This window comes from Acinonyx jubatus, chromosome D2 (genome assembly GCF_027475565.1).
Source record: "Acinonyx jubatus isolate Ajub_Pintada_27869175 chromosome D2, VMU_Ajub_asm_v1.0, whole genome shotgun sequence".
In the NCBI taxonomy this organism is placed as follows: Eukaryota; Metazoa; Chordata; class Mammalia; order Carnivora; family Felidae; genus Acinonyx; species Acinonyx jubatus.
Window position 1 is genome coordinate 58,135,700 of NC_069393.1, and position 15,488 is coordinate 58,151,187.

A 15,488-nucleotide genomic window follows, 5' to 3' on the forward strand; every position below is an offset into this window, starting at 1 on the left:
GGGAGGCAAGTGACTCCAATGCCAAGGGACCCTGGATTAAAAGCTCTCCAGGTTTGGGGTGGGAGACAGAGGACACTTTGAAAAAGGAAAAAAAAAAAAGCCTTTGGGGAGGGAGTGGCTGGAATCAGAGCTTAGATGAAAAGAAGACGAATTTGTCTTGGGCTAGGTCCTTGGATGAAGCAGGCAGGATTCAGGGTCAGACAAGACTTGCCTGTAGCTAAGGGGATGGACTTGGATATAGAGCATTCCCAGGCGGACTGCTGTGTGTCCGGGGTATACCCAGGAAGGAGCTGGGAAGCAGCCAGAGGGGAAGAGAACTATTGCTGTCACTGCTGGGGCTGCTGGGGGCACAGAGACAGGGCCCAGCCTGTCCCCTGAGCAGCCTGAAAGCCAGGGGATTCTAGCATTTTCCATTTCTTTGAGAAGTTGTTAGTCAAATCTGTCATCGACAGCATCTGAGAAATGGGACCTTTCCTCCAAAGTCTCTGATAGACTTGTGGACGCGGCATTCATTGTCCACGAGTCAGGATCCCCGGTTCTCATCCTGGTTCTGCCGACAGAACCAGTTTTAGCTAGCTGCGGGAATGAAGAGAAGTCATTTAACCTCTCTGGACCTCAGCTTTCTCATTTGTAAAGGGGGGGGGGAGCGGGGAGGGCTGATGCGACAAACTAGAAATACCGCTGCTACTGGTGTCCTATGATCTTCTAAGACCTGAGGAGCATTGACAGCCTCAGCCGTGTCCCCCTCCCCTTACTGCTGTGCTCTGAAGCCTCCCGCCTGAGCAGCACAGATGCAACTCCAAAGAGGCTCGCTTTCTGCTCTCTCTCCCTCTTCCCCTCCCCCCTCACACACACACACACACACACACACACACACACACACACACACCCTCCTTGCCCCATGTACTGTGCATCCCTGGACTCCCAATCATCCATAAAATTTGCTGTGGTTGGGAAGGAGCCTGGGGCCAGGGCACCCCAACAGAAAAGCTGACTCTGTGTATTTCTGTTAACAGAAAAAAAGAAGAAAAGCCTAGCAGAGCTGGAGAGCGGGGCACCAAGGCACAAAGTTAGCACTGGTAAGGACTTGCCAAATGGGGAGAGGGAGCATTGGGAACGGAAGAGAGCCAGGAAAGGTGAAGAGAGAGAAAGAGAAGGCGCAGCTCAGCTGCAGGGGACTCCAGTGGAGAGTGAGGAGTGAAACGCGCTGACAGCCTTGTCAGGAAATCACCTCGAAGCATCCCACACCCTGGTCTGTCAGTTCCATCTCCCCAGGGGAGGAGCCCCTGTGAGTCACTGCTGCCGTCGGTCCCCTGGATTTCACTCCCCACCCCCCAAGCACACAGCTCTGCTCCAGAAGGGAATTAATTTCGGGCTCTTATTTTCTTCACCTGGAGAGGTGCTGGGCATTTTGGCAGCATAAGGGGAGAGGAGAGAAGCAGAAGTCACGACTGCTTAGGGCGGGGGGGGGGGGGGGGGGGTGGGGGGGGGGACACCTAGGGTGGGTGGCGCTGAGTGACCCAGGGCAGTGTGGTGCCTTGGACTGAGCTGATCTTCTAGGCAAGCACGGTACTTAAGGAAGAAGGGGTTTTTGCTCTAACAGCATGGGGCCTGGGACAGCACTAGGCCACCTAGGACCCGTCAGGGGCCCTGGAAAGAAACTGGGCTCTTGTTTAAACTCAGTCCTGCTGAAGGGGAGGCTTGGAGTTGGAGGGAGTGGTTCGGGCAGCCTCATTTGTGGAGCAGAGAGTCTCTCTCTCTCTCAGCCCTGGGGGGGTCAGAAATGAGTCCCACTTTCTTCAGGCGCACTCTGAGGGTTCTTCTCTGGCCCTGTCTCCTTTCTCCTCGTGCCTCTTCAGTTGGTATAAACCTCATGTTCTGGCCCCAGTCCTGACTGTCACCCCCAGAGCTTCCCCCATCACGTCACCCATCCATCACCTTCCTAAGGTGACAGACTCTGCGTCTGTCTCTAGGAATCCTTTTTATTGTTTTTATTTTTACAATCTAGTACATGAATATAGGATTAGAGGAATTTCAAACGATCCAGAAGTGTGTAGAGTAAGAAGGAAAAGCCCCTCTTTCCTCTTGCCCGCTAATCTTATTCTCTTCTCTGTAAGTTACTGCTCTGAACAATTTGGTGTGTATTCTTCTAGATCTTTTACATATCTACCATACACGTACAGTCGGACAGATGCGCACACAAATTAGATTGAAAAACAATTACTATATAGATTTATCATGCCATACTACTATCTTATTATTTGTTCTTTTCACTTAAAAACTATCAGAGATATTTTCCAGGCCAACACATAAGGATACAGCTCAACACATATAGATGTTTCACATGGCACTCCATAATAGATTTCACCAATTCCTTATTGGTGGGCCTTTTTGTTATTCCCAAGTCGTTCTTTTACAAACAATGCCACGGTAAGCCTTCTTAAATGTATGTCATTTTGTACAAGAATGAGTGATTCTGGGGCGCCCGGGTGGCTCAGTTGGTTAAGCGTCTGACTTTGGCTCAGGTCATGATCTCACGGTTCTTGAGTTCGAGCCCCACGTTGGGCTCTGTGCTGACAGCTCAGAGCCTGGAGCCCGCTTCGGATTCTGTGTCTCCCTCTCTCTCTGTCCCTCCCCTGCTCATGCTCTGTCTCTTTCTCAAAAATAAATAAACATTAAAAATTGTTTTAAAAGGAATGAGTATTTATGAGATTCAGATTTCTAAAAACGGCATCACTGGGTCCAAAGACACTCGCTGTATATCTAACTTGGATTTTTCCTTTAAGCTTGAAACCGACATTTCCAAGCAAGTGCCAGTGGATGCTTCCAAGATGGTGATCAGGCTATTTCCAGGTAAATGTCTCCAACACTTCAAACTCAGTAAGTCCAGTTCCAAGCTCATTATTCCCTCCCTTCCATCCTGCTACTCTGCCTCCCAGACTACGTTGGTCAGCATCACCCTATAGATCTTGTCACCCACATGCCACACCTTGGGTCATCTTTGACCAAGGTGTCTGCGTGTCCAGATTTGCCCAGGATTGTTCAGTGTGTGTCTACTGTCTTGGTAAAATGACCGATAGTACTCTTTTCATCCTCAAAACCATTCTGGATTGGACAATAAATTATATGGTCACGCTATTCCTCCTCATCTCTGATTCCTGTTCAACCCATCAGTAAGTCCCACCAACATTGTTAGGCTTCGGTGATGACAGGCTCTTAAACTAGCCTCCTGCTCTGTATTTCTCCTCTGTTCAACACATCCTTAGTCCTCACCACCAGTCTTGTCTATTTAGGCCACGACTTTTATCTTATTACTCTCTCCTGCTTCCCATTGCCTACAAGACGGAGTCCACTCTAGACCCATCTTATGCCATAGCTGTCCAGAGAACATACACCCATCCGACAGGTCAGGAATCTGTATCACATTATCTGGAGAAGGGCTAGTAATCAGGCACTGGAAAAATTGTTCCATGCCCCCTAGATCTGCATGAGATGGCCTGGCAAGAGGAAGACAAATTAATAATTGATGAAGAGAAAAGATTTCATGTGGTCTGAATGAATCCTGGAAAGTGGCTTGGTGTCTCTCTGAATTCAGATCTGGGGGTGTCCATAGAGAGAGGTCTCCTTGGGCAACAACCCCCCCAACTCACGTTTTCTCCCCACCGCTCACCTGCTTTTTCCCCTGGTTTCACAAAATTCCAGCCAGTTTTCCTCCATTTCTTGTTCCAGGGCTGGAGTCCTCAGGGACCTCTTTTCATGTTTGGCCATTTCTGGTTGGCTCTCATCCAGCTGCTGCCTGCCTGCTGCACTCCAGGCCAACTGGGAGCAGCATTCTACAGGATCAAGGATCACAGGAACACCCAATCCTTGGGTAAGAGTAAGGGTGGCAACATAGAGCCCATTGTATGCATATGTGGTATTGTTAGAGTCAGCCTTCAAATGCTTCAAGCCACATCCTGGGGGAACTATTCTAGGGAAACTAAGGGAAACTTAGTCAGAACTCCCTCTTCCTCCCCCACCACGTTAACCCCTACCCACCTGAGTCTTTATGATAAGCCTCCAGACCTCTTCACCAAATCTAAGGGCACCTGCAGCCTTTCCACTCCCTTCCCTGGCATCCCCTCCCTTCACTCAGATGTTGCCAAATGGATGGTGAGCCTGGATAGATCCTGGTGGCCAAATTCCAAACAAAGGGGGAGGCATCCTGGCCCCCCGCCAGTGTTCCGTCCATGGTAATTTGGCAGGAAAGCGCCAGCTGCGTATATCTGCACATCTGTTTATGCCTCTGGCTTGTTATTTATTCTCTGCCTTTCATGGGCAGCAAAGCCAGAGCGCACCTCAACTCTTCCCAAGTTAGATTAACCAGGAAAGAAGGCTGGGACACTCAGTCACTACAATTGCTGATGTTCATTGAAGGGTATGCCTTCTCTAGCAGCTGCTGCCACTTTTCAAAGAGACGCAGAGGAGAGGCATGAAAGGGAAGGGAGGAGGCGGGAAAGGGTGGGAGGAGAGGGAAGGAGAGATGAGGGAGGGCTGTGGAGTTAGAGTTTGTAGTTATGTTGGGAGTTCTTGAGGCAGATGGGCCGATCCCTGACCCCACTGGAGATGGGGAGAGCTGGCCAGCCAGTCTGAAACACAATCACTCTGACCTTCCTTCCTGCTAGATACCATGTTTCAGCGTGTGTGTGTGTGTGTGTGTGTGCGTGTGCGTGTTGTGTGTGTGTGTGTTCTTGTATGCTGTGGGTGAGCAACAATCCTGGGGATAAGGCTTTTTAACAGAGGTTACATAAGACAGGCTTCTTGGGGTGCTTAAATAACTTTTCTTGAGGAATTCCTGGGATGAAGTATGTGGTGAAGAACCAGGGCCAAGCTCTGTCCCTGGGATTAAGAAGGAGAAGGAGCGAGGAGAGAGAGGAGAAGGAGGGAGAGAGGGAGGGTTAAAAGGAAGGGCAGGAGGAGGAAAAGGAAGGAGTGTTAAAGAGTAGAGAAACATGTTCAGCAGGGAAGAAAGAGGGATGGGTGGAGGGGTCTGGAAGTTTGGAGATCCTTGGCATAGGTGCTATCCTTGGTCCTGACTGACAAAGGTCCCAGGAATATCCCAGAGTCCCTGTCTTGGATGGTCCTCCCAACTCCCTACAATATCCTTTGAAAGGGACTGAAGGATTTTTAGAGTAGGAACAAAGCTCTGAAGCTCATCTGGTGAGAACTGAATGCACAGATCTGACCCCTCCCACTCTTGCTCCATCTCCCTCTCCTGCCTTTTTCAAAGCAACCCCCTGTCCAGTCAATGCTCCTTGCAGGGGACAGATAGGTGTGGGCCCAGAGAACCCTGGGTAGGGCTCCTGGTTAAGAGTGCAGGCATCTGAGCCCTGGGGACCCTTGGCCTGAGTGGAGGAAAGTGGGGGTACCCTAGTGTGGGGAGCGCCGGCCTGGTCAGACTTAAAGCAACTAAACCCCACCAAATTCTGGACAGACATTTTGCTTCTACTTTCCCTCACCTCCTTTGCAAAACCCAAATACCAACATCATTTTTACCCTCCTTCAAAAAATTATATGTAACGAGCTGTTCACAGGCAGTACTTGCACAGATGGGGGTTTAATCAGCTGGAGTCTAAGCACACGGGCATTCCAGCCTAATCCAATTCCCATCCGTTCATTAGGGGAAATATTCATCACCCAGAGATTACAGCAGGGCCAAAGCTCTGAATGGATTCTAAAGAGCTGTCACTGGAGCAGTAACCGCACCCACCAAGACAGAAGGCCAGATTGTGCAGAGGGGGCCTGGCAGCCCCTGGCCATGCCCCGGGACCCCTGGTCCTATGAGGCTACTTCATAGTTTTGGCTTTTGTTTTTGCTTTGAGAATCACTGTTTACAGGCCTGGGGGCCAGGCACCAAGGGGGAAGATAGGGAAATATCAACTGCCTTTGGGAGTCCCTGTTTAGAGGGGAGACACATCATCCCTTGCTTGTAGGGAACCCCCAGTCTAATGGGGAGAGAAATGGCCCCCACTTGCTAGCCTGCTCTCCGAAGAGTGCTAACTTATAAGTGACAGACATCTTTGTCCTAAAATCTCTAGCAAGAAGCAAGAAATTACCTCCTCGTGAAGGCAGAGGTAAGAGCATGACTCCTCCCAGTCCCTACAGCAAATCAGCGGCAGAAGTTGGGCACAGAAGGCAAGCTGCAGACTCCAGACTAAGGAACACCATTACTTCCCTTCTACCATGGGGGGAACTGGGCCAGGGGAAGCCAGGGAGAAGGGCAAGGGACATCTCCAAGGTTGGCCTCTCCCAAATAGAGGAGACTCTCATTGGTGTCAAGTGACTTTCGCCTTCTGGCATTGAGAATCTTGACTATTTCCCTGTGGTCCCTGCCCACATCCCCACTTGAAGTTCGGAAAACCTATTTGTTGATCTCCACCGGCTTCCCTGGTGCCACTCTATGTCTGCCATTTTTCTCTTATCCTCCCTGGTAGTGTTGGTGGGTGTGTTGCCTCAGGTGGCACAAACTCATCCCAGAGTGTGTCTGACCCAAGGGCAAGGCATTCGAGGGCTAGACTGTGGCCTCAAAGTCTGTAGCGCTTCCTGCCACCTTCAATCCTAGACAGTCCTATGGGCTGAGGAGAACTGTCACCTGCATCCCCTGTCTCCTCTGCCCTCTGCTCACCTGGCCCAGGACAAAAGTAGGGGAGGGAGAGAATGGAGCATGTGGCCCACCTTCCCCTAGGGGTGAGGGAGAACTTTCTGGACCAAGCACACTGAAATGGAGACCTGAAGGGTAAGGGGGAAATGCCCAAGTGTGGGGCAGGATGGGGACTGTCACCCTTATTGGCCCCTTCTGCTCCTCACACCTCTTTTCTCCCAGACTTGTGGGACCGCTTCTTGGCTCAGGGCCCTTCAGTCCAGTCTCCGCAAGAGGTCCTCCTCCACTAGCCACACCCTGCCCAGCATCCAGCTTCCCCAGAGACTTCCCAACTCTGGGATTACACCGGGACACTTTCCCCCAGGGATTCAGTTGAAAGACTGAGGACCCAGAGGAGAAGGATCCAGAGAGGGTGGGATCTGGGTATTCCTCAAAGGGAGCACCTGGTGGCAAGAAGGCACGTGGTGCTGCTGCTCCCAGGGCCACGACCTCAGGTGGGGATCAGAGACCTGGGGCAGAGGGAGCTGACAGAGGGGACGAGATCCAGATAAGAAATGAACAAGCAGGCGAACCACAGGGATACCTGAGAGTTCTGGGGTGTGGGGATCCGTAAATACCCTCTCATTCCAGCACAGATGTAACCTACCTGGGACATGGGACCTGGAGCCACATCCTGCTGCTGAATGGGAAGTGGCAATACGGTCAGGGGCCTGGCTTCAAACTCTGTTTTCACCCTTCCTAGCCATGGCATCTTTGGTCAGCCACTGCTGTGTATCTGACTCTTGTTTCTTTATCTGTAAAAGTTAGGCTGAGAACCCAGGACAGAGATTTATTACAAGGAATTGGCTGATGTGATTGTGGGGGTTGGCATCCTGAGTGGCATCCTGGGTTCTTGATGCTCTGACTCCTTCTAAGGGGGTGGGCCTGAGTGGGGCGGAGCGTGCGTTATCATAATATATGCATATTTTATATGCAGGAGATCTATTTCAAGGAATTGGTTTATGCAACTGTGGAGGTTGGCTAGGCAAGTACAAAATCTGTAGGTCATGCAATCAGGAAGGAAAGAGAATAGCTCAGGAACAAGTTGGACCCCGGGGCAATGGTAAGGCCATTGTCCACAGCCCATCAGGAAGAGGAGTCTAGCAAGGGGAGGGCGGCCGGAGTGTCCTTCATCAGGAAGTGTGTCTCTTTCAAGGGCTTGCCTGCTTAGGCCAGGCTCACAGGGGATACTCTCCCTAAAGTTGACTAATTAGGGACTTTAATTACATCTTTCAAATCCCTTTGCAGCAGGCCCTAGATCAGTGTTTGCTTCAATAACAGGGAGAGGGTGTGTGTTTGCTACAAAGTGGCGGCCGCCCTCTCTCCCGTTCTCGGAGAGAGTGTAGCCTGGTTGACCGGTCAAAGGAAATCACACGGCAAAAATGATTTTTATGAAGATTGACTATTAGATACTCTTTGGGACAGTTTCCTGACAGCTGGGACTCGCTCGGGAATTTACGCACCAAGGAGCTGAGGCTCTGCTTCTCTTAACAGAGGGGACCTGAAGAGGTTCCGGCCATAGTTGTCTTTGGTCAGAAGCGAGGGTGTCTCTGTGGGGCTCCTGAGGTGTGTGGATATGGCACATCATGGGGAGGACCTCAAGATCAACCAGTGCTCCGGAGATGCCCTGCCCTGGCAGTTGGGGCCACCGCAGCCAGAGCTGCGGCAGCAGATGACCGTCCCGGCCCTTGGTGACCGGTGGGGCTGCAGCAGGTAATTACCGGGCAGAGGCTGCGAACTGACAGGGTAATTATTAGCTTCTAATTGCAGGGCAAACCCAGGCCGAGATCCTTCTCTCCAAAGCAGAGGGCATTACTATTTGCATAGCAATTAATTACTTTGGGAGCTGCGGAATTTAATTACCCACTCGTCCGCAGGAGCCAATAATTAAATTACTCTCAGAAACAGGGTATTTATTTCCCAGTTAGGCTGAGCAGGTAGCTCCTACCTTGGGGAGTGAGCCTGGGTGGTGACCCCTGAACCAATGGTTGGCCCCCCGGCCTGAGCACTCAGAGTGGCAACCTCAGTGCCGCAGGAGGGAGTGTCCGCCCCGTGATGCAGACGGACGCTCGACACACACAGATGCAGGCCCTCGTGGAGCACGCTGAGACCCAGGGGCTGGCTCTCACACACGTGGTCGCCGGTGGAGGCGGGGACGCGCGCGCGCACCCACAGCATCATGTAAACCATGCACGTAGCAAGAAGGGCAAAAAGACCAAACAGGGCACTTTTGCTCTGTCATTTGGCCACAGCTGCTTGGCCTAACTTGTGTCAAAATGTCAAAATGTATTTTTAGTACCATGTACTGTGGCCAACAGACTGATTCTGAGTCCATCTAGTCCTTCTAGAATCTCTTTTCATCCCCGATTCCTCTCAGGGCTGTGTCGGGGTTGGGAGGGGCTTAGGGCAGCGTGGGGCTTAGGGAAGGATAGAAGAACATCACTTGATAATAATTTAAAAAATCAAGAGTTTAATGTTCCTGCATCAAAATGTCCGTGTCAAGATGTCATATACTCTTGAGAGATGGGGGCCTCTGGAGTCTTCCAAATAGAGTGGCCCTTGGGAGCAGGGCTGTGTTAGGTTCAGTCCTTACTTCTCCCTCTTCATACAAGGCAAGGTGGGGCTGGGGTCATGGAGGTAAGAAGGAGCTGAGGGGAGGGGAAAGCCACCAAGGGTGTGTCTGGATCAGCTCACCCGCTGACTGGGACAGCCTGTCCCCCAGGCCTGAGAAAGCCTAGAGGTCGGGTGGCATCATTCCTCTTTCCCCATGGCTGTCCCCCAAGTCCACCTGCCCTGTTCTCCACCTCGCTGCCTGGGCAGTCAGTAGCTGCCAGCTAGTTGAGGCAAGGCTTTTGCAGAGTGTGGGGTGACGTGTCTGGCTCCGGTGCTGGGGATCCCAGCGGTAGGGCCGCCTGCTGCTGGTGATGAGACGCCCAGTCCTCTGGGCCAGCGGACCTGGGGTCTTTGTGCGCCACCACCCTCAGAGGAAGGATGGAAGAGATCCGGCTCGCCTCCCTCGCTCTTCACTCTGGGAAGGGTCTCAGGCGAATCAAGTGGGTGCCGGTTATTCTGGCCTTTTAGATTCCCCCTCCCTTTCCCCCAGGTGACATTATTGAGCCCCTGCTGTGTGCAGGTCCAGAGCCAGGCCACCTCCCTGCCCTGCCGCCTTTGGTTGCGTTCCCAACTGACATTGGCGCCCAACCCTGACCTCTTGCACCCCTCCTCCCAAAGCCTAGAGCTGAGCCCTGCTCCGACCCCCTCCAGCTTGGCCTCAGGGCCTCCCGGGGTGGGATCCTATAGGCGCTTCTAATACAGTTCTCCCTGACTCTGCTCAGGGCACCCACCACCAAGGAAGAGCCAGGGCCGGCCCTCAGCCCAGGCTGCTGACAGCAGCGATTCATCTCCATCACAGTAATGGCGTCCCCATTAATCGGCCATAAACTAATAAAGCAAGCACTTTCCACCCCACACCCCCCCCCCAACTTCATTAAGTCTTTAGTACATTAATATGTCTTACTTAGTGTCAGCTAAGCCTCTTTCTCCGTTTGGGGTGGAGCACGGTGGGATGGGCGCCTTGCCCGGTGGGCGGGTGACCATGACCCCTCCCGTGGCCTGGGCAGAGGGTCTGCTGACTCAGGGCCACCCACCCCCCTCTCCCTCCTCCTCCGCCCACCGCCCGCTGAGAGGCCCTAGAGGCCCAGGGAAGCAGGAGCAGGAGGAACAGGAAGAAGTGGGGAGAAGCAGAGGTGTAGGGAGGAAAGAGGAGGAGGGAGGGACTGAGGAGGAAGGGGGCTGGCAGGAAAGGAGACGGGATGGGGGAGGAGCCGTGCACCTCCAAATTAAATTTGTGATTCAGGCATCAGATGGGCCGACAGCCAGAGATTAATTCGACTGATCGAGTTATAAAGAGCGGGAGGCCTGGGTAATCAATCTTGCAGCTGTCAGGCCGACAGGCAGGAGTATTAACCTGGCGAGACGGCACATACCGAGGACTTCTTCATTTCATTCACCCCAACCACGTCCCTGACCACCTCTGGCCTGTCTCTCCAAATAATAATAATTGTGGCTGTTAACGATGACAGAGACAGGCTCTTCTGCCAGGGCCTTCTCTCCGGGAACTCCCGCCCGCCGCTCAGTGTGACCAGAAGGCAGAGCAAGTAACAGCCGGTGGCCCTCCTTGAGAGGTGGGGAAATCGAGGCAGGGACTCCAACAAGACCTTCAGACGGGCCAGAGGTGGGGTTGGGAAGGCACTTGGAGATAAGGACACTGTCCTAGATCCCTCTTGCTTCCCAGGGAAGGAGCTGTCCCCCAATGAGGGGGCACAAACCCGTGGCACTTTCAGCTCTGGCTGAGGAAGCTGGGCTCCAACTGTCTCCTCCTCTGGCCTCTGCCCACCCTGAGCACAGCTCTGAGTGCTGAGTGGGCTGCTTGGAGGCCCCGCCCCGGCCTTGGGCTGGGGCCCTGTTCTTGCTGGCAAGCCACCTTTCCTGCTCCCTCTCCTCGCCCGACAGTGTCAGTCCGCACCTGGGGTGGGGTGGGGGTCTCCCTGCAGAGACTTGTGGAAACACCATCCCTTGGGCAGAGAAGGGGTGTGTGTGGGGGGGATACTGCCTTGAAGTTGATGCCTCTCTCAGTTCCGGCTAATTTTCACATCCTTCAAACTCTGATATCTCTTTCTTCCTTGCTCCGGGGAAAGGAAGGGGGAAGAAGGCACAGTGTGTGTGTGTGTGTGTGTGTGTGTGTGTGTGTAGTTTTGGGGGGCCGTGTATAAAGATGTGATGCGGGCATGTAAAAAGATACCTTTAGGGTATGAGGGAAGTGAGCCAGGACTGAGTCAGCCCTCTGAAATCCTCAGGCCAGGGTGCACTGTAAGTAGTGGAGGCCTTGGACGGTCAAGGTGAGGAGACAGGAGTCCTCTCCTCCTTTCTTAGTAAGAACCAGGCATAGTTACTTGAGGGGCCATGGTCCCTCTAGTGCTCTAACAACGTTATCTATTATTATGTTGTGATTATTATTGCCAATCTAGGGACCACCCACCCTGCAGACAACAATACAATTCTCATTTATTGTGTTCTAAGTATTTCTAGATTCTCGCTAAGCGTTTTATATATGTTACAACTTTAATGTTCACAAAAAGCTCTACAGAGTAGGTTCAATTTTCAGTCGCATTTTACAGAAGAACACTTGAGGTTCAGAAGGGTTTGGGTACTTGCTTAAGCTGGCGTTGCCAGGAAATGGTAAAGCCAACAGTTGCCCTGCCCAGCGCCTCAGTACAGGCTGACTTTGCCCAAGGCCCCCAAATTCACTTGCACTCCACCGTGGCCCCTCCGCAGCATCCCCTATTGGCTGATTCTGGATATCTCCAGCTGAGGTTCCCTGGGCACCGGATCCCTCTGGGTGTGAGGAGGGTGGGGAGGGTGGTGCTGTTTGTTCAGAGGGTGGGGTGGGGGGGGTGCTGGGTGTCAGAGAACACTCATCCAGGGCAAAGAGAAGAATAGGGCCCCGCCCTGGGAGGCTACTCAGTGCCCTAGAGTAACCCCAGGGAGTAGGATTGCCCCCTCCCCAGGCCCCATGGCCTTTTGGGAAAGGAGAGGGTGCTGACTTACCCACATCCCCCCCCTCCCCAGGGATGGAACAATTGGAGGGATGCCATGCTGGGTGTGTGTGGCAGGGAGGGATCCTGACTTGGATGGATCTAGAGAGAAAGCTCTCGCTCTCTTGCCTGACCCCAGCTGGGGCTGGGTCGGGGTTGGGGTGGGGGAGTGGGTCTGACTGGGGAGGCAGCCAGGCCAGCCCCTCTCCCAGGCTCCCTGGGACCCATTTCAAGTGGCTGCTTCCAGGCTGCGCCAGCCAGAGGGAGGGGGAGCGGGAACAGGGAGACTGCTTCCAAGCAAAGGTTCAAGGGTCTCCCTTCCTGAGCCCCTGCCCCCTTGCTCAGGGCAGCCATTGATTCCACGCTGTCAGTCTCAGCGTCTACTCCTTATTCTTTATCCGGGGCCAAGCGAAGGAGAGTACGTGCCACCCCCAGCCCATCTGGAGGTCGTTCTTGTACTTCGGGTGGGGATGGACGAGGTCCCCTGGCATAGACCCTCAGGGACCAGAATCCCCAAGTCTGAAGGCTTTGATCATGGGAGTAGCTGGGGATTTAACCTGTTGCGGCTACCCTCACACACTCCTGTCCCCTCCCACCTTCTCCTTCATGCCAGATCCTGCATTGAGGCCTGGGCTTTAACAGTTCAGGGGCCTCTTGTGACAGTAGTGTTGGGGGGCAGGGGCAGCGTTCTCTGGTTTCTAGCTTTCTCGCCCCATCAAGGCGGGAGTAGAATGAGACCCATTCTCATTCCCAAGACAGTAGAATGAGCTGTCTTGTCATGAGCACCATGATGGCCCCTCGAATCTTCTCTATGCCTTAGCTCCCCATCTAGGTAATAGGGAACTGCTTCCATGATCTCTCCCTCTTCTGCCTTAGGAGGGGGAAAGGTGGGTTGTTGGGGAAGGAGAGAGGAGAGATCTTTTAAGGCAAATCATGTAGAACATCTCTTTCAAAACCTGGCTGTCTCTCAAAGCCTCAGTTTCTTCATCTGTAAAATGGGAGAAGTAATGCCTACTTCCGTGGCTTGTGGTGGTGCTCAAGTGAGATGGCAGAGGGGGTCTCTCACTGTGTCTGGCACATTGTGGGTGCTGAATAAATATCAAAACCATCAGCCAGAGCAGGGCAAGAGCTAGGGGTGTGGTGGAGGTGTGGACTTTAGGGGAGAATGACTCTTTCTCGCCCTCTGCCTTCCTTACCTCCTGGCTCCTGATCCCTTACCCGGTGACAAGCCCAGGCAGAGGCCTTAGACTTGGACACCCCACTCTGAAGAGCTCTTGGACAAGGCTGGGAGAATGTCTGTGTGCCGGACAGGGATGTACTCGAGGACTGGGTGTGATTCCACATCCCTGTTTCAAGAATGGAATTGTTTGGACATCAGCCAGGTGGTATATGTGAGTGTGTGTGTCAGTGCACGTGTGTGTGTGTGTGTGTGTGTGTGTGTGTGTGTGTGTCTAGGCTCAATGGCTGGCATCAAAATACTTGCTGATTAATCTCTGTCTTCTCGTACCCAGCCCTGGTCCCCTAGAAGCTCCAGGCCTTCATTGGTGTCCAATGGGCCTGAGGGGGCAGAATCAGGCCCAGGAAGATGGATTTTCCCGGTCCCCTCAGCCCCAACCCAGCAGGGGAGGGAGAAGACTGCTTCATTATGTTTAATGGGATTATTGGGGGGGATAGTAGTCATGGGGCATTAGCTGCTAATTGGGTCCATAATAAAGTTAATAAAGCTCTTATGGTCTTTGCCATTAACTGTAATTAAGGGGGTGCTCTGTGGCAGGGTGGGGGGTGTTGGCGGGGAACGGGTACATAGCTCTTGCTGGTAGAAGGAGCCAGAACAGGAGCAGGTGATGGGGAAGCTGGCAGCCATGCCAAGGCCAGGAGCTGCACCCCGGGCTGGGCTCACCAGCAGGTCCTCTGGGAGCTGGAGGGGATGAGGTGGACAGGAAGGGAAGGGCGTCCATGATGTGCTGTACATAAGAGCAGGGGGAAATTATTAACCCCAACCCAGATGTCCATACCCTTGAGGAGGCTCAGAACACAGAAGAAATGGCACCTCCAAGGAGAGATGGTATGGACGAGCTATGAGCTTCGGGGCCTGACTCCAGCTCGGGTGTGCTGTGTGACCTTGGGGAGGTTGTATAACCTCTCTCAGTCTCCGTTTCCCCCTCCATAACAGAAGGATAATAATGGCGCTGTTCACGCCAGTTTCAGAAGCTGATGTGGTGGGAGGAAACCAGATGAGTGACTGGCGCTGTCGTTATCTTTGGAGCTTTTATTTATTTGATTTTTTTAATTATACAAGAAGTACTTAAAGTCTTATATTTTTTTTTAACGTTTATTTATTTTTGAGAGAGAGACAGACAGAAGTGAGCTGGAGGGGCAGAGAGAGAGGGAGACACAGAATCCCAGGCAGGCTCCAGGCTCTGAGCTGTAAGCACAGAGCCCAACACGGGGCCTGAACTCTCGGAACCACAAGATCATGACCTGAGCCGAAATTGGCCACTTAACTGACCGAGCCACCCAGGTGCCCCTAAAGTCTTGTTATAGATGCAGAAGCATATGTGACATCCTCTTCCCATTTTCCCTCTCCCATCAATTTGGTGTTTATCTTTCTAGAGTTTTGGGGATACATTTATGTCATATATATGTACATAGAGAAATATATAGTTGTCTTCCTTCCTTTCCTTCCCCTCTCCACCTTCCTTCCCTTTCCTTCCTTCCTTCGTTCCTTCCATCCATCTATCCTTCCTTCCTTCCTTCTTCCTTTTGCTCCTTCTCTTTTTTGACACATGGAATATTTTTGAATTGGCTTGCAATTTACTTTTTCCTCTTACATTTGTCTTTGTAGTGTTCCCATGCCAGTACATGGAGATCTACCTCATTTTTATATGGCCACTCATATTCTATTGTTCAGATATACCATCATTTATTTAAACAGTTAACCTATTCATGAGCATGTAAGTTGTTTCCAGTGTATGACATTTAACAATTTTTTTAAACATTTATTTAGTTTTTTGAGAGACAGAGACGGAGTGTAAGCGGGGTAGGGGCAGAAAGGGAGGGAGACACAGAATCCGAAGCAGGCTCCAGGCTCTGAGCTGTCAGCACAGAGCCGGACACGGAGCTCAAACCCTCAAACTGTGAGATCATGACCTGGGCCAAAATCGTGCACTTAACTGACTGAGCCACCCAGGCGCCCCCAGTGTTTGACATTTAAA

The 15,488-nt window shown here is 52.3% G+C and overlaps 1 long non-coding RNA gene across 2 annotated transcripts; it reads left to right on the forward strand.

The window, feature by feature from the left end:
• Positions 1-99: 99 nt before the first annotated feature.
• Positions 100-14,043, forward strand: LOC113600266 (uncharacterized). Of its 2 annotated transcripts, XR_008292170.1 has the most exons (4): positions 100-1,288; positions 2,787-2,853; positions 3,730-3,871; positions 6,078-14,043. It is a non-coding gene; the product is annotated as an uncharacterized LOC113600266 (long non-coding RNA). The 2 variants fall into 2 exon arrangements; XR_008292169.1 differs by having other exon boundaries at positions 3,730-14,043.
• The last annotated feature ends 1,445 nt before the right edge of the window (positions 14,044-15,488 follow it).